We start from the raw sequence: 20021 nt of genomic DNA, 5'->3' as shown, positions 1-20021 counted from the left end.
GGTTATTGTTGTATATACAGTGTTGGGAAGGTTACTTTTAAAATGTATTCCATTACAGAATACATGCCCCAAAATGTATAATGTAAAGTATTCCGTTACGTTACTCAATGACAGTAACGTATTCTGAATACTTTGGATTACTTAATATATTATCATGCTTTTTACAACTACGTGAATGTACTATTGCTGTGTGATTTATTACTATTACTGAAGGTCCGCGGCTCCGAACCGTAGTAAAGAGACCTCTGACTAATACGGCGGGGTCCGTGTCGGCTCGTAGCTGAAAAATAGCTTTACTTTGTTGTGTGGGTCAACTTTTCTTGCAAGAGACAGAGAGAGGCATTGAAAGGCTGCTCCAGCGGAACTTATTGTTTTCGGAGGAAAACACGAACACAGTGTACAGACGAGTCTTAATAGCTTACTTACAACTGGGCTCGTCAGGCACTCTTCTTAGCTGCAGTGTTTATTATATTTACATGCTTCCAGCTCCCATTATTGCTCGATGACAGCTCGTACTTTTCCACTATCCTTTTTCTCCCTCCTCGCGCTCACAGACACATAACGGGTATCGCGGTCCATTCTCCCTGCAACACGGACTACACTGCCCATGAGGCTACCTGTAGCATTCTGCCTGTTAGCTTAGCACAACAACAACAACAACAAAAAGGCGCTCTCTCACCCAGGAAACACACAGTCGCAGAGAGAGAGAGAGTGTCGCCATGTAACCATGGCAACCGTAACGCTGCCGCCTGGAACAACAGAACATAGCTGTCAAACAAAACCCAAACAGTCCTGACCCGCCACAATATGAAACAGGAAAATACCGCAGTGTAATCCATTTATTTCAACAAAGTAACTGTATTCTAAATACCACCTTTTTAAACGGTAACTGTAACGGAATACAGTTACTCATATTTTGTATTTTAAATACATAACGGCGGTACATGTATTCCGTTACTCCTCAACACTCTGTATATGTAGTGTTTTGTATGCACACAAAATACATTTTGTGTGCATACAATGCCTTTGTCAGCATGTCCCCAAAACATATTGAATAACTGATTTCTCTGTGTAAAAGGATACAAATACCAAAGAAGATTTATCAGAATCAGAATACTTTATTGATCCCTAGGGGACATTCTTTTTCGTTACAGTGCTCCATTATAAACAACCATTAACAAAGACAGACAATACACTAACTAAGAATAGCACAATATATACAGGCATATATATACATAAAGGTCACTTATTAATAAATAGCTGAAAAAGGAAGAACATGCGCAAAAAGGGTGTAGCTGTTGCCGTAAAAAGTGTGTTAAGTGGATACGTAATTCTTTAATTACGTGTTATAGTCACGTAATTAAAGAATTGTTTTAATTTTGCAGTGTCTGTCTAATTATGTTTCCTTTTTTCCTAAGAGGAATGAATCGGAGATCGGATTGTGAAGCTTAACTGAAGAACTGTATCTGGTTGGTATCATGGCTGCAGCACACTGGATACAATCACAGTTAACAGGTGTTGCCAATAAACTGCTCCTCTACTGCATGACTCTTTCATCTTCACAACAAGACGTTATTGCCATGGTAACACCTACCTTTAGACTGGCGTGATTTCCCCTCTGGAGTTTTCGATTCCATCAGTGACCTGACTGTGCTCAAGCTTCAGTAAATTTAGGTCAGAGTAATGAGTAATAGTAACTAACTAACCACCTCCTGTTACCAGTTTAAATTCACTTTTTATATAAATAAAATGTACAAATTTGGACATAATGTATATAAATATGTAACTTAAGATATTTGGAAGTAACTTAAAAAGGAATTTCTCTCATTACTGCAGTACTTTTATGGCCCACTTGGGGGCCGCCCCACAGTAGGACTCACAGATAGAGTAATGTTAGTCGACCTTTTGTTGTTTTTAGCCAGCGGTGAACACACTTACATGAAAGGATAGCGTGCTGAAATACCAGCTAACGTTTGTTAGTGAGCTGTGTGGGTACAAAACACGAGTACAGATATTGACTATTTAGAGCGACAATTCTAGATAGACTGTCCATTAAAAATGCTCAAAGCATAATTCTAGTGGCACAACAATAAAGAAGTCTACTGACTGACTCAAAATAGTGGACTTTAGGCCTTGTAGTTATCAATCGGATCCAACTACCTGCGTCCAGACAAATCAAAGCAGCCATACCTCTAACTCGAGTATCCCTGAGAATGGGGTTTCAAAAGTTCATCCTTCATGCAGTTATTATCAGAGTGGAAACTATCCAGTGATGCCAGAAGCTGTGAAAATGCTTTTTAGTGCCTTAAGCTGTTCATGGGTCTCTCTGAGGACTGACACAGCCAGCCTCAAGTGGCACCAAGAGGAACTGCAGTCCTGACTTAAGAAAAAAATGATGCATTTGTGTCAAACATTATAATGAGTTGACATCACTTTAAAAACACTTTGAATTTTGTGAAATGCCAGTTGCGGTTTGAGGAAGGAATCAAAGGGCAAAAGGGTAGATCCCCATTTGCTAATAAGATGTGAATGAAGTGGGGGAGAATATATAGAACTGGAAGGGTGTGTATCGAGGTGTGGTTTCACTCCTGAAATTCAAATAAATTATCACCAAAGCAGGTCTCTTTGATGTTAGATCACAGAAATGGTGGCATTGTGTGAAATGCACTACACACAGGTACACACACGCACAGGTCTTTGTCTCCAGATGCCACATTTATTTATAGTTTTCTGTGTTATGACCGACCACAGTCTGACAGCTGTCGGTCTCAGCTGATTTCCCGCTCTCCTCCGCTCCTCTCCCGTCTCACTATAAAAGGGAAGGAAACCATCATCAGTCCAAAACGCCATCAGCTGTTTTCACCTGCGTCTCCAGCACCGCCCCGTTGAGCTCACCGCACCACTCCTCCCCTGCAGCCGCGCCCGGGACCACACCTCCGCCACACATTGTTCCTCCTGGTGACTGTTCAGATAAGCCAACTGACTGGCCAGTCTTCAACAACTCTGGCGTCTCTGAGACAAGCGATGGGCCCATTTTGGGGCAGCGAGCAGGACTCAACATACATCCTGTTATACAGGACACATACAGTGGCTTGCAAAAGTATTCGGCCCCCTTGAACTTTTCCACATTTTGTCACATTACAGCTACAAACATGAATCAATTTTATTGGAATTCCACGTGAAAGACCAATACAAAGTGGTGCACATGTGAGAAGTGGAACGAAAATCATACATGATTCCAAACATTTTTTACAAATAAATAACTGCAAAGTGGGGTGTGCATAATTATTCAGCCCCCTGAGTCAATACTTTGTAGAACCACCTTTTGCTGCAGTTACAGCTGCCAGTCTTTTAGGGTATGTCTCTACCAGCTTTGCACATCTAGAGACTGAAATCCTTGCCCATTCTTCTTTGCAGAACAGCTCCAGCTCAGTCAGATTAGATGGACAGCGTTTGTGAACAGCAGTTTTCAGATCTTGCCACAGATTCTCGATTGGATTTAGATCTGGACTTTGACTGGGCCATTCTAACACATGGATATGTTTTGTTTTAAACCATTCCATTGTTGCCCTGGCTTTATGTTTAGGGTCGAGGTCCTGCTGGAAGGTGAACCTCCACCCCAGTCTCAAGTCTTTTGCAGACTCCAAGAGGTTTTCTTCCAAGATTGCCCTGTATTTGGCTCCATCCATCTTCCCATCAACTCTGACCAGCTTCCCTGTCCCTGCTGAAGAGAAGCACCCCCAGAGCATGATGCTGCCACCACCATATTTGACAGTGGGGATGGTGTGTTCAGAGTGATGTGCAGTGTTAGTTTTCCATCTCACATAGCGTTTTGCATTTTGGCCAAAAAGTTCCATTTTGGTCTCATCTGACCAGAGCACCTTCTTCCACATGTTTGCTGTGTGCCCCACATGGCTTGTGGCAAACTGCAAACGGGACTTCTTATGGTTTTCTGTTAACAATGGCTTTCTTCTTGCCACTCTTCCATAAAGGCCAACTTTGTGCAGTGCACGACTAATAGTTGTCCTATGGACAGTGTAGCACCCTCAAGGATTGACGTACGCACGATGTAGTTATAGAACAGGGTTTATTCTGGTCTTGGCAACCCGTGAGAACTGCTCACGGACAAAACAATAAAACAAAACACATCAAAATGCGTTCTTGTAAGTAGTGTCAATCAATCAAAAATCCTTAATTACAGGAAATAAAACACAAACATTATGAGCTGACATCCAGGAGGTGCTAAATAGTCCTTTAGGGCCTTATTGCCTTATCCTCCTTTCTCAATTATTTCTACTCTTTGAATGATATTTTCTCCATGTGTGGAGCTAACTGTGAGCTGCCGCATGCAGACACCATGTGCGCTAGCAAAAGAAAAAGTGTCTGGGTGGAGACCCAAACAGCAAAACTGTACCCTACACAGTTCACCACCAGAGGGCGCAAAAGAACAAAATCCAGACATACAGCTTAACAAACATCAAATGCAAAAGACCGTTACAGACAGATTCTCCCACCTGAGCTGTAGATCTCTGCAGCTCGTCCAGAGTCACCATGGGCCTCTTGGCTGCATTTCTGATCAGCGCTCTCCTTGTTCGGCCTGTGAGTTTAGGTGGATGGCCTTGTGTTGGTAAGTTTACAGTTGTGCCATACTCCTTCCATTTCTGAATGATCGCTTGAACAGTGCTCCGTGGGATGTTCAAGGCTTGGGGGATCTCTTTGTAGCCTAAGCCTGTTTTAAATTTCTCAATAACTTTATCCGTGACCTGTCTGGTGTGTTCTTTGGACTTCATGGTGTTGTTGCTCCCAATATTCTCTTAGACAACCTCTGAGGCCGTCACAGAGCAGCTGTATTTGTACTGACTAGGGGTGCAACGATACTCGTATCGATATTGAACCGTTCGATACAGTGCTTTCGGTTCAGTACGCATATGTATCGAACAATACAAAATTTTTAATTTATTTTATCAACTTTCCTTCTGACGATGCTGTCTGTGTTGAGCGCTCAGTGGATCTGCGCTCGACAGTGCAGCCTAGGCGGAGTAGTCGAACGCAGATTCACTGAGCGCAGGGCAAGGTAGCGAGACAGAAGCTAAGCTCTCATTGCAACATGGCAAATTGAACCTCCCCCACCCTCATTCAGATCTGGCCTTTGGAACTATTTTGGCTTTCATGTGACGTATGACCCTGAAGGTAAGCGCGTCATGGACTAAAGTAAAACAATATGTTGGATGTGCCACGCAATGCTCAATTACATTGGTGGGAACTAGTGTGTTAGCGCAGTTAGCTCGTTAACGTGTTGGCCGTCCAGCCCCACACGCGGGGCGATCGGTAGCTCGTTAACGGAGATTTGCCGTGTTGTGGCGTTAACGTCATTTCAACGAGATTGACGTTGACAGCACTAGTGGGAACACAACGAATATGACTGCACATTTACGCCGACATCATCCTAGTGCAAAGACAAGTGGAAGCAGACAAAAACAACAAGCACGCATGCTACAAACTTTACCCGAGTCATTTAGACAGCCGTTAGCACATGATTCTCCTTATGGGGACCTGATATGTTTAATATGCTGCTGAGAGTATACCCCAGAAGAAGCGTATAGTATAGCTTTTATTTTGGAAAGAGCCATTTCTCTGTAATAAACTCTCTTTTCCAAAGATGAGTGATTCCTCAATCAGATATATTTATTTTCTTTATTACTTTGTTGTTTCAGCAACATTAAATTTAAAAACTGTGCTTTTGAGTTAAAATATATATTTATAATTTTATTAAATGACAAATTAAAAAGGCATGAACATTTTTTTTTTTGTATTGAAAAAATATCGAACCGTGACACCAAAGTATCGAACCGAACCGTGAATTTTGTATATCGTTTCACCCCTAGTACTGACATTAGATTACACACAGGTGCACTCTATTTAGTCATTAGCACTCATTGGGCAATGTCTATGGGCAACTGACTGCACTCAGACCAAAGGGGGCTGGATAATTACGCACACCCCACTTTGCAGTTATTTATTTGTAAAAAGTGTTTGGAATCCTGTATGATTTTCGTTCCACTTCTCACGTGTACACCACTTTGTATTGGTCTTTCACGTGGAATTCCAATGAAATTGATTCATGTTTGTGGCTGTAATGTGACAAAATGTGGGAAAGTTCAAGGGGGGCGAATACTTTTGCAAGCCACTGTATTAGAAGATAACACGGTCACATCCTGAGCCACGGTCCGGAAGAAGAGACAGAGTTTGAATGCACTGTTTTTACTGTAAGTGTTTTTTATTTTCATTCACAAAAGGGGAGAAATCCAGGAGAAAGAACTGGGAGCAGAAAGCCGTGAATAGTGTGATTTATACTCTGTATCACTCTGCATCTGATGAAGCTGGACCATAGACATGATCAAGAAAACTAGTGGTGAAGTAACAGAGATGAAGAATACTCCATCATGGTCAGGAGTGGACCGAGGTCCCCTCTTTGTCCACAGTGGAAAGTGGGTGCTCTTTCCCTTGATGATCCAACAATCACAAACTTCTGCTTATTCTCAGCAGCTGTTAAGTGTGACTGTGTGTATTTATATGTAATGAAACAGCTCCTCTGCAAACAGGGAGAATTTTGTGGAAATGACTGATGTCCCACTCAGCCCTTTCATGGTTCAGACGTTTTCAGCTGTTTAGTTATTTATGATCGTCAGTTCAAGTCCAGGATGACATTGTTTCTTTTCTCTGCATGATCACAGTTAAAAAGTAACTTCTTTGTGATACCGCCAGCAGACTGTGTTCAAGGCCAGATTTCCTTTTTTGAGTCATTTGACACCTGTTACATAACAGTCTCCCAACATTTATTGGAAATGTTGTTTAAACCTGCACATTTTTGTCAGTATTCAGCACTTTCAGTACAAATAGTTTTTATTCTCTGTTGTCATATTTTGGGCCACATGGTGGAATGGTGGTTAGCACTGTTGCCTCACAAGAAGAAGGTCCTGAGTTTGGCTCCACGCTCTGGCCACAGGTTTTCTGTGTGGAGTTCACATATTCTCCCCATGTTGGTGCAGGTTCTGCCCAGTTTCCTCCCACAGTCCAAAGACATGCTGTTAGTGGGGTTAGCTCAATTGATGATTAAGCAGTGAATGGTTGCCTGTCGGTGTGTTAGCCCTACATCAGATTGGCAACCTGTCCAGGGTGAACCCTGCCTCTCACCATATGGTAGCTGAGCTAGGATCCAGCCCCCCCAGCAGGGACCCTGATAAGGATAAACAGAAGAGGAAGGATCGATGGATGCGCTATATATTTAAATATTTGTAATACTTTGTCATGTAGACAATAAGGTGCTTGGAGTCATGCTGTCACAATGTAACTTAATACAGATACATTTTAATATCTAAGCTCTGTGTACTAAAAAAACCCTAAAAAAAACACATGAACCACTCTAGCACTGAGGCATCAGTTTTTAACTTTCATTTTAACGGTCAACTGGGCAAAAAAACAAAAACAAAAAGAATTTCATGTGCAAAAGTCAAATCTGATTTTAAAAGAAAAATGTGTAAATTTAGAGTATAAATACTTTTCTTGTGAGCTGAGTATATTAGCTCTCACAAAACATAGCTTTAAAATCCAGATTCGTTCCAGTTTCAATCCCTCCAATTAAATGAACAATTATAAATAAAAATGATAAAATGCTGAACTACTTTCACATGAAGCGGTAATTAAGCACATTCAACCAACTCAGAAATGATGACAGAACATCCATCTTCTCTGACTCGATTACCAATAATAAGCACAGTCCAAGCTTCCTGTTAACACCATCAATAATTAACCTTAATCTTAATTAACTTTAATCTAGTCTGGGTTTCCTGCCGTGTCTTCTGCTGACTGAAAAGGAAAAATATATATACATGATTTGGGTTTTTTTTTTTCCTGTTAAGATCACTGTTATTAGGTCACAGCGCAAACCTGGATCCTGACAACCGGTCCAAGATTCTCAGCTAATCTGGTATCTGAGCTTTATCGAGTTTCCATTACATATCTCCTATATAACTACTTCCTGCTCAAAGGCCAGTATTACTCCCAAATTTCTTATTGTGAGTCTTCCATCTTCACCTAACTTCTGCTATCAATCAATGACTTTCATCAGGTTGCATACCAGATCAATTAAATACAGGCTGTTAAAAAAAACTCCCTAAATTTCACTGTGTTAAAGAATTACAGGCCATTGATTTGTAAAATCCTCAAGGAAGCTGTGGCTCATCAGCTACTTGTAATAATGATTATTTTTAAGTAACATGAATAATCCTGACAGCAGAAATCACCATTAAACAGAGACATGAGTTGGTTGGCTTTGAAGGACACTCCTCACCTTACAGCACGTGTCTGGCCCCTCCTCAGGCTCCTGAGCTGGTTATCAAACCATCTATGTTTACTTCAGGCTGAGTGACAGAAAGCAGCCCGGCTGTTAGCAGAGAACACCTGGATTTGTTCAATTATGGAGACTTCTGTGAAAACGGCAGGAAAATGCACAGAGGAAGCGAAAGACGATTTAAAGGAAGCTGCAGCGGCTTCTTGCGCTCAGAGCTCCCGAGGCTGTTGCCAGAAATGTGTCCCTGGATTCATTCCAACAGTTTACCGCAATGAACTTGTGCAACTTTTCAAACTAGCGGGACCAGTGGTAAGACTGTGTGGACACAACAGTATTTAACTATAGTGGTGTTTTTATTCGGACATTATTTGAAGTTACTCAGTTGGCATCCCTGCTTGTCGCTCTCTGTCTGATGTTACTGACAGGAAGAGCTGATTTACTACAGACTGTGTTGTTTTTACCTGTTTAATTGCTTAGGCAGGTTTGACATCATGTTTATTTGACATTAGATGCATTAATTGTGTTTTTATGGGTTATTTAGATTACATATCAAATTAGTACATATTTCATTCAAATCCCAGCAACATATGGTTCTTGTAGTAGATACACTGGCTTTACATACATATAAATTTTGTATATTTTAAACAGCTTTAATTCTGTATGTATTTCTAAATACAACACACACAACACAGAGTCAGTATCTCCTCTTCTGTGCTTCAGGTCATTTCCCAGTTGATGGTTTTCATGATCAATTTTGTCAGCACGGTGTTCTGTGGTCACCTGGGGAAAACTGAACTTGCAGCTGTAGCATTATCAATTGCGGTGAGCAGACATTTCAGTGCCTTTGTTGTTGAACTGTAAATATGCATCATTTTTTACCCCAGTTTATGCATGTTGTGTTTTGTTTGCAGGTAGTTAACGTCACTGGTATTTCCATTGGCACCGGTTTGTCGTTAACTTGTGATACCCTCATATCTCAGGTAGGGTCCTCACCGGAGCTTTCACTTTATTTGTGTAACCAAGACAAACACAAGCAGCACAGCTGGGTTCCCAGGTTCTCCTGGAATCCCCTTTTAAACATCTCAACACTGAGCTTTTGTGTGGAGTTATTTTTCTTTGATCAGTCATACCCTTGTTCTTTGGTGGGATTCTGTGTTTTCCAACTTTTCTCACCCGAGCGTCTGTCTACCTGTTTCACGCAGACGTATGGGAGCGGTAACTTGAAGCGTGTGGGTGTGATTCTCCAGAGGGGAGTTCTGATTCTGCTGCTGGCCTGTTTCCCTTGTTGGGCCATCCTCATCAACACTGAGCCTCTCCTACTTGCTGTCAAGCAGAGTCCAGATGTCGCCAGGTGAGCTGTTATTAACCAGCAATAACAGACGCGTGGATGTTGTGACACTGCTGAGCATGTGTTTGTCTCGCTCTTAAAGAAACTCAAGTTATGCAAAATGCCACGCACTGTTAGTTTGTGCAAAACAATGTAGATTTCAGTAATACTTTCTTTAGCCTTTGTGAAACCTTTATTAATAAGAAGTATTTGCTGGCAGCTTTGCAGCCCAGCTGCTAACTATCAGTGTGCTGGTTCTTACTGTTCAGCCCACACTGACTGTTTTTTCCCTAATCGTAACAGGAATAAATGAATTATATAATATGAGGGCATGAATCATTAATTTGGGGGAGCAAATCATTAACTTTTCAAACAGATTATGAAAATATGTAACCTGCTGTGCTCTAAAAACAAACAACTGTTCAGTAAACAATGGAACAACTCAGGAAAACAGTAACTAACACATTAGCTGTTAAAGTCACTCACAGTGCATTTTACAAGCATGAGTTTACAGTTCATCATTTCTGACCTGTGAGAAATAATTTGTTTGGAAAGAAAGCAACTGGATTTCTTTAAGTTTCATAAAGTTGTTTCACATCTCATCCAAGAAGCTTCTTCAGGTCTAAAATCAGTTGGTGAAAAATCTCAGGTACTTAAACCCTAGTTGGGGTTGTTGTGTAACAGGGTCGCTGACCCACAAACCTGCTACATAAGGAACATCATTGTCATCCTCCATGTAGCAAGTATGTCTGAGAAATCACAGGAGAATTTTCTCCAAGCATGACATCTCAGTGCACTTGAACACTTCATACTCTCAGACAGGAACTTTATATTGTAAGGTTGACCCTGCAATAATACATACAGATAAAAACCCAACAATCAAATGACCCCCCCTATGGACAAGCACTTTGGCGACAGTGGGAAGGAAAAACTCCCTTTTAATAGGAAGAAACCTCCAGCAGAACCAGGCTCAGGGAGGGGCGGGGCCATCTGCAGTAAACCGGTTGGGGTGAGAGAAGGAAGACAGGATACTGTGGAAAAGAGCATTGTGGACCAGTACTTATCATGTGATGAGCCACATGATCAATACTTGGTCAAGACCCTTTTAAGGGACAACCCTGACTAGGGTTTAAGTACCTGTGACTCTCCACCATTTGGTTTTAGAACTGAAAAAGCTTGTTGTGAAAGGTGAAACATCTTATGAAACTTAAAATAATCCAGTTGCTTCCTTTTCAAGCTCTTTAGATTACCATGACCTGGATGACTGAGAACCTACAGAGATTTGTGTACAAGTTTACACCTCAACACTACTCAGACTACATGCTATGTTAGTCAGATTGTTAATGTGTTTCAGCTTTTGGGTAAAAGTTGCCAAAAATTCAGTAAAGATGATTATCCTCCTGAAATCTGACATGGATTTAAAATTTTTCTTAATTATCTGGCATTAGTTGGACCTGATAAGTACAATAATCTTAATCATGTAACAGAATGTATGTCTCCTGATGAGGATGCAGGAGGTTAAATAAAGATTAAACTTAAGGAGAAACAACCTCCTATATAAATTTTGTGTGCAGCCACATGTTACCATCAACAGTGTCGCAGGCAAAAAGAAAAAGGAAAACTAACAAAAAACAACAAAGAAACAAACGAAAACAACACAAAACCAAAAACAAGCAAAAAACCCCACAAAACCACAAAAATAAAAACAAAAATAAATAAAACAGAAAACAAAACAAAACAAACAAAAAACAGTGTCACATGCTTACTTTGTCTTTTCATTTCCACATGAAGCCTCTCCCAGCTCTATGTGAAGATCTTCATGCCTGCTCTGCCGGTGAGTTTGATGGGATTTGATGCAGATTTGGAAGGTGTTGAATATTTACACAAAAGGCAGGTTGATTTCCAGAACTGAGGGTCTTAACCACAGATGCAGTGCTATGTATTTAAGGTCCAGGGAGTATCAGTCACACCTGTGCACATGGGCATGCACATGTTTGGCTTGGTATTTGACAAATCTTGCAGTTAGGGCAGGATCAGGCGACTTTGAATTCACCCTTAGTTATGCTGACTTTGGCTGCTGGGGGCTTCCCATTATGCTTTGAGCGTTTCTCCTTCTCTGACACTTTTTACTCACCATGTAATAAGACCCAGTTATGATTATTATTATTAATCTCTGGCACTCTTCCACAGAATGTCTTTTTTCTCTTCTCCCTCCCCTCATCCCCAAACACCACCCTTGCAGCAATGAGTCTAGTTCCATCGGGTGTTTCTTTCTTTTAAAAGGGCAGTCCAATTGTTGTAATAATGTTTATTTATTTGATTTATTACTAATTATTTGATATGTTCATTGTTTTCATTGAAAAGTGTTAGCATGCTGATTAACCTATGATCCGAGTCTCTTATCATTTTGTTTGCTTTCTTCAGGCTGCTTTCATGTACCAGCTGCAGGGGAGGTATCTTCAAAATCAGGTGCTTGAACGTGCATATGGCCCAACATTACCTTAATAGTTGGTTGTTCATTTAAAACATTAACATGAATATTATGTGTATTTTGTGTACAGGGAATTATATGGCCTCTAGTTATAACTGGAGCAATTGGAAATGTCTTTAACGCAATAATCAACTACGTCCTCGTCCATCAGCTGGATTTGGGTGTTGCGTAAGTTTTCCTCCATCACTCCTGTGACATCGTTGGTTGAATGTAACTCTCAGTTCAGTCAGCAAAAACATTATGTGTTTTAAATTAAATGAGTAAAAAATCCTGTACAGTGCTTATGTTCTAGTTTTAGTTTTGATAGATGTGCTGATAGCACTTAAGTGACAGTTTAAATATGTGGCTTAAAATATTTGTTTTTCTGATGTTTTTGATTTTAAGTGGATCAGCAGCAGCCAATGCGATCTCGCAGTATTTGCTGGCATCAGTCTTATTCATTTACACATGCCTGAGGGGTCTTCATAACGCCACATGGGGAGGTCAGTGGTATCAGTTTTACAGGGAAAATATTTTTATTTTAATGTGTCTTTCTTATTTCCAATTCTGTCCAGTAATTTCATCAAGTTGCATCATTGAACTTTGTGGCCCTTCATACCTGAAGTAGTCAATTATAAAAACTTCAGAGCTTAATGTTTGATAAAATTAGTTATACTCTATAACTGTGTAATGCAGTGTGGAGGAGCAGTCGCAGTGGTGATACAGCATTTCTGATGCTCTGGGGAAACACTTAACAAACTTTAAGCCATTTTGCAATATTTAAAAAATTTGGTATTTGAATAACTTTTAATATGAAGTTGAAGCTATCACTCTTTAGTAATTTGAAATGACCATTTAAGTCAGCGGGCCCCAACCTTTTTTGCACCACGCACCGGTTTATGTCCGACAATATTTTCACGGACGGCCTGTAAGGTGTCGCGGATAAATACAACAAAGTAAAACCAGTACTAGTACCACAAAAAAGAAGATTTATTCATAACACACAGGAACGACCCAGGGAAACAAAGTTAACGATAAAAAATATTAAAAAAAAAAAAAAAACGATAAAAAAACTATAAAAACCCTGAAAATCATAAATTGCACCCAAGCCTCAACTCTCGCAGCTCGGTACCAAACCTGGTGGTTGAGGACCGCTGATTTAAGCCAACTGAGATGAGATGAGAGAGCCTTTATTTGTCAGTTGCAGTTGCCCACAACCGAGATGACAGACCTTGCCAACTGTACATACAATACACAAACATCACATTGGGGAGACGGGTCAGGCTAGGTAGCGAGGGGAAAAAAACATCGAAATGTGTAACACAAAAGGATAATACAGGAATGCACAGATATCAACACACCATAGCACAATAAAACACAGACAAGCAACATGGGAGAGTATTTCAGTGTGTATAGCTGATCTGGGACCGCTGCAATCTTCGATTGCGCCTCCAGCTGATCCGGTGTCCACATCGGATGGGAGGTAAGCATGGGAGGAGGCGTTGGATTGGGAGGGAGGGTGATAGTGAGGGCGTATCAGTGTACGTGTTTCGTGCGTGTGCGTGTGTGTGTGTATCCTGTGTTCAGCTGAGAGAAAGTATCACCACGCCCGATTAAGCGTAGGTCAGCAGTCTCCAGTGGGCCCAGGTGGCCTTGAAGGAGGGACAAAGAGTTCCGTCAACAATCCTGTTATCATGGGAAGAATTTGTTGTTCCAGCTTCAACCTTGGCAGGCCTTCAGCTGGCGCCAGGGGGGCCGCATGAGTGAAGATCGTGAATGTTTGGGTTTAGTGCGAACAACTGCATCCAATTTTTACAGTTGGTCTAATGTCCATCACTGGTGACCAGTTCTCTCAATTCCCGTTGTTCTTCTCCAAGATGTTATCCATATTGCATTCAAAACACAGTCTGAGTGCTCACAGCCCTGCCAATTGTCTATCATGTCGACCAGCCTTATGGGATTTTGAACAGCTGTAGCCGCTTCTTGTTCTTCGATAAGCCAGGTCCAAGCCAGCTCCAATCAGCCCGAACTCTGTTATCAACTGACATATAGAGTCACTCTGACCCACAGGTTGGTCCCTCGATTGTCTCCAGGAGTGGGGACCCTTTGTCCAGCTGGCTGTCCCCAGCATGCTCATGGTCTGTCTGGAGTGGTGGATGTTTCAGGTGGGAGGGTTCCTGGCCGGTGTGATCAGTGAGGCTGAGTTGGGAGCGCAGTCAGTAACCTCTCAGCTGGCCTCTTTAGCATATATGGCAAGTCCACTGAACATTTTGAGACTTTTCTCCCCCCAAAGGGAGGAAATATGTAACTGCTTCCATTTGTTTATTTATCTGTTTGTCTGTCTGTTTGTTAGTGTCCACAGTTTCCAAGATATCATTTTCAAATTCTCTGTGGTGATAGATTCCAATAACATCTTGAGCTGATTTAATTTTGGTGAAGTTCAGGGTCACACAAATGCAAAAATCAGTAAAAACTTTATATAACTCTCAATTTTTTATGGATCATCTTCAAACTTCACAACAATAAGCTAGGCCTTGGGGGACACTTGGGTTGGGTAAGCATTTGACCTTGAGCTTCAGTGTTAGCACCCAAGGTCAAAGTTGATTATTTAAGTAATTTATCATATGAAAGGTCATGTAGAGATACGTACAACACATTCTTTTATTTTTTCAATACACCACCCAATGATGAAATAATAGAGTTTTGCACTGAATTAATATTTATTAAAATCTCCTGTTTTTATAGCTTACAGAAGCTAAAAAATTCAGCCAATTCTGCTTCTGACACAAATTCTGACATGAAAAGATTAACACCCTGCACTACATTTTCAAATTACCAATGCTGACATTGGCATAAAACATCAAAGCTTTCAATATCTTTCCCTTTGGGAGGGAATTGCCCTCTCTGAGTGCTCGTTTGCTCATGTGTTGTTTTGGCAGTGCCTTTAATACACTTTTTGAATTTTAATATTTGAAAATATAAATGTATACATATATTTTTTCCTCATAGTTTCCACTAGGGTTTGCTAGTGCTGCCAGCGTACGGGTTGGGAATGCACTTGGTGCAGGAAACTTCAAGCAGGCCAAGCTGTCGTGCAAAGTCCCCATCATCTGTGCATGTAAGAAGCGACACACAAAGTACAAATACCTGTTTTACATACAATGGAAAGCGGTACAAATACCTCTAACTGAGCAGTACCAGCTCTAGTTTCATTTCATACTGAATCTCAAGAATACTCAGTTTTAAATAATATATTGCTAAATATCCAAAGATAAGCATGGATAAGAATACATATTATATAATATAAGTGAATTATCCAGGCAGCCAGTCATTTCCAGCCTATCCCAGCTGTCATTGGACAAGAGACAGGATAAACCCTGAACAAGTCACCAGGTCCATCATGGGGTTACGATGTTTTGCTGTGAAGCAATAGTACAAGCAACAGCATCACCATGCCTGCCTGCATGAGTCATACCTGGGTACTGCAGCTTATTTCCAGTCCAAAGACATGGATGATGACTCTAAACTGGCTGTAGACATAAATATGATCTGTTGTCTGTCTCTGCATTAGCCCGGTGATGGACCTGGTGACTTGTTCATGAACACAGTCTTCTTGCTTTTTATATTTAAATACTTTTAAAATTAATTAATTATGTTTTTCAGTTAAGTTATTAATTTTTTTCTGGTTTGTTTTCTCATTGCAGTCACAATAGCGTGCTTTGTCAGTACCATTCTTGGCATCTCTAAAAATGTAATTGGATATATTTTCACCTCAGACCTGTAAGTCTAATCTTTGACCTTTAACCTTTAAGTTACTGACTCACAGACACTTACTGGTGCCAAATTAACAAAACTGTTCAGATAGTTATTCATCTCTTTGTCACAGTGTCTGCTTTAAACAATATGATGCTCAGCTGATCCCATTTCATTAACTGAAACAAGCTTAGTTTGCATGTTTGATTAGATATAGACAAATACAATAATCAAATAATTTCATCTTACAGCTGTCTCAATGTCTTGGAGGTCTTGCTATCATTAAGTATGAGAATGAGTTCATGGTGTTTGACAATATTTGTGAATATACACACAGACGTATTGAAGCTGAAACTGCACATATTTTTAGAGATATTTTGCAGAGGGTTTCTGACGTCACTCTGATATATAGTTTCTTGCTGATGCAGTTGGGGTAAGAAATGATTTTACAGCAGTAATCAACATTTCAATATTGATGAATATAAAAGGTTATTCAGAGAAATCTGTGTTTGTGTTTACAGGCTGTGGCCTGGTCGGGTACTACTTTATTGGCTTACCCACTGGCGTGTCCCTGATGTTTGCAGCCAAAATGGGGATTGTAGGTGAGGACTGTATAGGAATGAAGGCATCCCAAGTTATTTTCTTTTCCTTTTCCTTCATACCACTGGATTAATGTGACAAAATCAAGATAAGAGATGATATGGCATACTTTATTCATCCCTAATTTTTTAAATTCTTTTGTTACAGCAGCTGTAAGAAAAAAATAAAAAATAAAAAAACAATGAAGAATGAGGTGATTGACAGTGTCATTACTGTTAGTCAATAAGACAACTAACTAAGATAGCAGATAGCAGCTAAAAACAACCCTAGTCTGATAAAAAATGATCGCTGGGGTGATGCAAGTCCTGTCTATGCAGACAGTAGCTTCTCCCACCTCAGCAAATACAGTCATGGGAGTAAGAAAGTAGTCTTTCAATTTTAAAGTTTTATGTATCAGGACATAATAATAATAATAATAATAATAATGTGGTCCTTAGCAGGTCCTTAAAAACCATAAATACGACCTCAGATGAACAATAACATATGACATATTACACTGTGTTATTATTTATTTAACCAAATTTAGCCAAAATGCAGACGCTGTGTATTAAAATCGTAATTCCTGTGTACAGCCTTACTGCATGTATAAAAATTAAGAGGTTCACTAGCAGTCAGGAGCTGCTAGTCAAATGCGTTTTAATAACTGATCATCGGCAAGCCTGAGCAGCTCTATAAAGGTAGAAGCTTCTACTTCTAGACAGGCCATTTCCAAACAATTTGAAGTCCATCATCTTACAGTGAGAAAGATAAGAAAATATTCAAGACACCTGCTAACTTCCCAAAAGAGGGCTGTACTGAAAAAACAAAAACACATATACTGCTGACGCTATGCGAAAGCGACAATTACTGCGTGTTAAGTCTTTCAGGTTACAGCTGTATTGGCACAAATGTGTGCTGCAGTCAGAAATTAAATGTACCTCCGGCCTGACAAGCAGGCAACCCATTAAAACTCTTCTTCTTCTGTTTTTTCTGCTGTAGGATTTTGGACAGGCCTTACGGTTTGCGTGTTAGTGCAGTCGATCTTTTTCATCACATTTTTGTGCAAACTCGATTGGAAGAAGGCTGCTGAAGAGGTGCACACCTGCATCTATTGACAGTTTATCACACTTTCATTCATCAAAGTATCAAAATGTTAACTGTTGTGTTTGATCAGGCTGTAGTGCGAGCAGGAGTCCGCGTCAAAGAAGAAAAAGACACAGTCAAGATGGAAAATAGAGGTGAGTGGGAAAACTGGCTGAAACATTCCTGTTATTACAGTGTCTTATTCATACTTCTCTTTCCAAACCCTAGACTCTAATCACATCGAGACCCCAATCAGTACTATTGCATCCAGTGGTGAGAGCGCCGGGGTGGACCACGTATACATGGAGGTGCAAATACCAGAAGAGAGTAAAACCACCAACACCACTACAGTGGGAGATGTTCTGTCAGTGTCACAGCTGGTGTTACGGCGCGGCCTGGCGATACTCATCATGATCATCATCCTCGCTGCTGGAGTCATTACCAACACCGTCCTCACTCCACTGCTGAAATGATGCAAAGTTGACAGTCGGACAAAAAGCACAAAGTTTATCTAAGTAATAAAAATGCACCTTCTTTTGTGGGAGGGTTACCTACACTGTTGATTCAACAGAGGAACAGCTGTGTGCAGTCTGTGCCCCGTCTTACACTGTCCGGCCACAGAGATGAATTCAATAAGATGAAAAGGGCGGAATATGTAGTAAACAAAGGACAGCTTTATTAAGGCCTTTAATGAAAATGTGTGTAAAATGAGGCCACTGTTTGATAATGATAATCAGTTTGATGACAGTTGATCTTTGTGACTCATAGAACTTAATGTACATTTTATCAACAATCCTGTATAAAGACAGTGAAAACAAGGAGACACAAAACAGAAGTATGAGAAAGCAGATGTCTTCAGGCACACTCTGTTCACTGGGACTAGACCTGCTCTTGAAGCAAAAGAAGGCACTGTGCATCTTTATACATTATAAAACTTTTTTCTCCTGAGCTTTTTCCAGTGTTGGTGCAGGACCATAGTGTCTGATGAGATCCAGGCCACATTTCAGTTTGAGAACAGACTATAACAGTAAAAAAAACTTATGGTAAAATGCAAAGAAATCAAGGACAGAATCCCAGGCTACATTTGTGACTCATTGGTGGTTATTGTAAGGTGCAACTGGTTCCAGATTGGGCACTTGGTCTGTTTTGGTGGAAGGAATGTGATATTTAAGATGCCATATTTCAGCAGCTCAGGTTGGGTTACTGAAGACTTTACAGATTTGTTGATGCAAAGGTAACATTCTTTACAGTCTGTATTTTCAGAATAAAAATATGACTGTGGTGTCACATGATGCCACAACTCAGCGGCTCAGGTTGGTTTAATGTTTTTCAAATTGATAGCTTCGGTGCAGCTACTAAAATTCTTGGATGAGTTCGAATTTCAGTGACTTTGATCTCAAGGTCAGAGGTAACATTTTCTGAAAATGTCATGAATGCTGTAACTCAAGAACAGGCCGACGTAGGATTCTGAAATTGATAAAATCATGTATCTAGTAGGATTTTTTTTGTGAACTGTGGGGTATTTTTGTTGTAGCAGGCCAAGAAAGATGCCAAGCGGATTTATTTTACCAAGTGGATCATCATGGCCTTGCCATATTGGTCCATTTGATTGACCTTTATTATAATTATGTATTTATTTTATTTTTGGTTGCTACAAACGGGACAGACATGACTGGGGGATAGGACAGGGAGAAAGAATGAAAGAAAGAGAGGGAGAGAAAGAAAACCAGAGGGGAGAAGAGACGGTGAGAAGGGGGGGAAGAAAGAAAGAAAAAGAAACAAAACACCTGGATCACCTGTATGGAGAAAAAAAAACAGAAGAGAAAGCAAACAAAAAAAAAGCAACATAATAAATACAGCACCATCACAATAAACTAGCTAGCAGTAGATAACAGTAGATACTAAATATTAAACGATATTGTGCAGCACGCAAGATAGGCACAGGTGTTCCTAATAAACTGTTCCTCTAGTGTGTGACATTCTCACAACAAGGGGTTATTACCATGGTAACACTTACCCTCAGACTGACTCAGTTTCCCATCAATGACCTGACCCTGCTCCCTGATGCTCACCTGTTCGTCTCTACTTCTCCAGAATCAAATGTAAAATTTTTGGTTTTATATTTTTATGCTGGTGATTCTACTGAATTTAAATGTTCAGGTAACTGAAACCCTCTGAGGAAGTTGCTGTGTAAAAGTATTGTCCTGATTCATAATAATGTAACAATAAAGAGTCTGCAAAGCATTGAAGCAGTCACTTGATAATTTATGAATCACTGTCTTCTGGTCATACTGGGCAGCTTTAAGTGTGAATGTGTGTATTTATGTATGATTAAACAGCTCCACTGTAAAATAAATACATAAATAAGAATCTTATTGAAGCAAACGTCAAAAAGTCGTCTCTTTGAAGTCACTCAGAGATCACTGTAAGTCATCAGTCTCATCTCAGAGACAAGCACA

At 40.3% G+C, this 20021-nt stretch overlaps 1 pseudogene across 1 annotated transcript; it reads left to right on the top strand.

Moving 5' to 3' along the window:
* The first annotated feature begins 8384 nt into the window (after positions 1–8384).
* LOC146384890 (multidrug and toxin extrusion protein 1-like) lies at positions 8385–18866 on the top strand (annotated as a pseudogene). The gene is made up of 15 exons (XR_014800441.1): positions 8385–8659; positions 9071–9172; positions 9262–9330; positions 9553–9701; positions 11469–11511; positions 12102–12146; positions 12239–12336; positions 12553–12650; positions 14218–14399; positions 15157–15265; positions 15852–15927; positions 16271–16502; positions 17479–17573; positions 17654–17717; positions 17791–18866. The product of XR_014800441.1 is annotated as a multidrug and toxin extrusion protein 1-like (transcript).
* Positions 18867–20021: the final 1155 nt, after the last annotated feature.

The sequence above is a fragment of the Perissodus microlepis genome, chromosome 6, assembly GCF_051167445.1.
Source record: "Perissodus microlepis isolate ML-2025 ecotype Zambia chromosome 6, ASM5116744v1, whole genome shotgun sequence".
NCBI classification, from domain to species: domain Eukaryota; kingdom Metazoa; phylum Chordata; class Actinopteri; order Cichliformes; family Cichlidae; genus Perissodus; species Perissodus microlepis.
The sequence above is the reverse complement of the archived record's forward strand: the minus strand, read 5'-3'. Positions and strand labels throughout refer to the sequence as shown.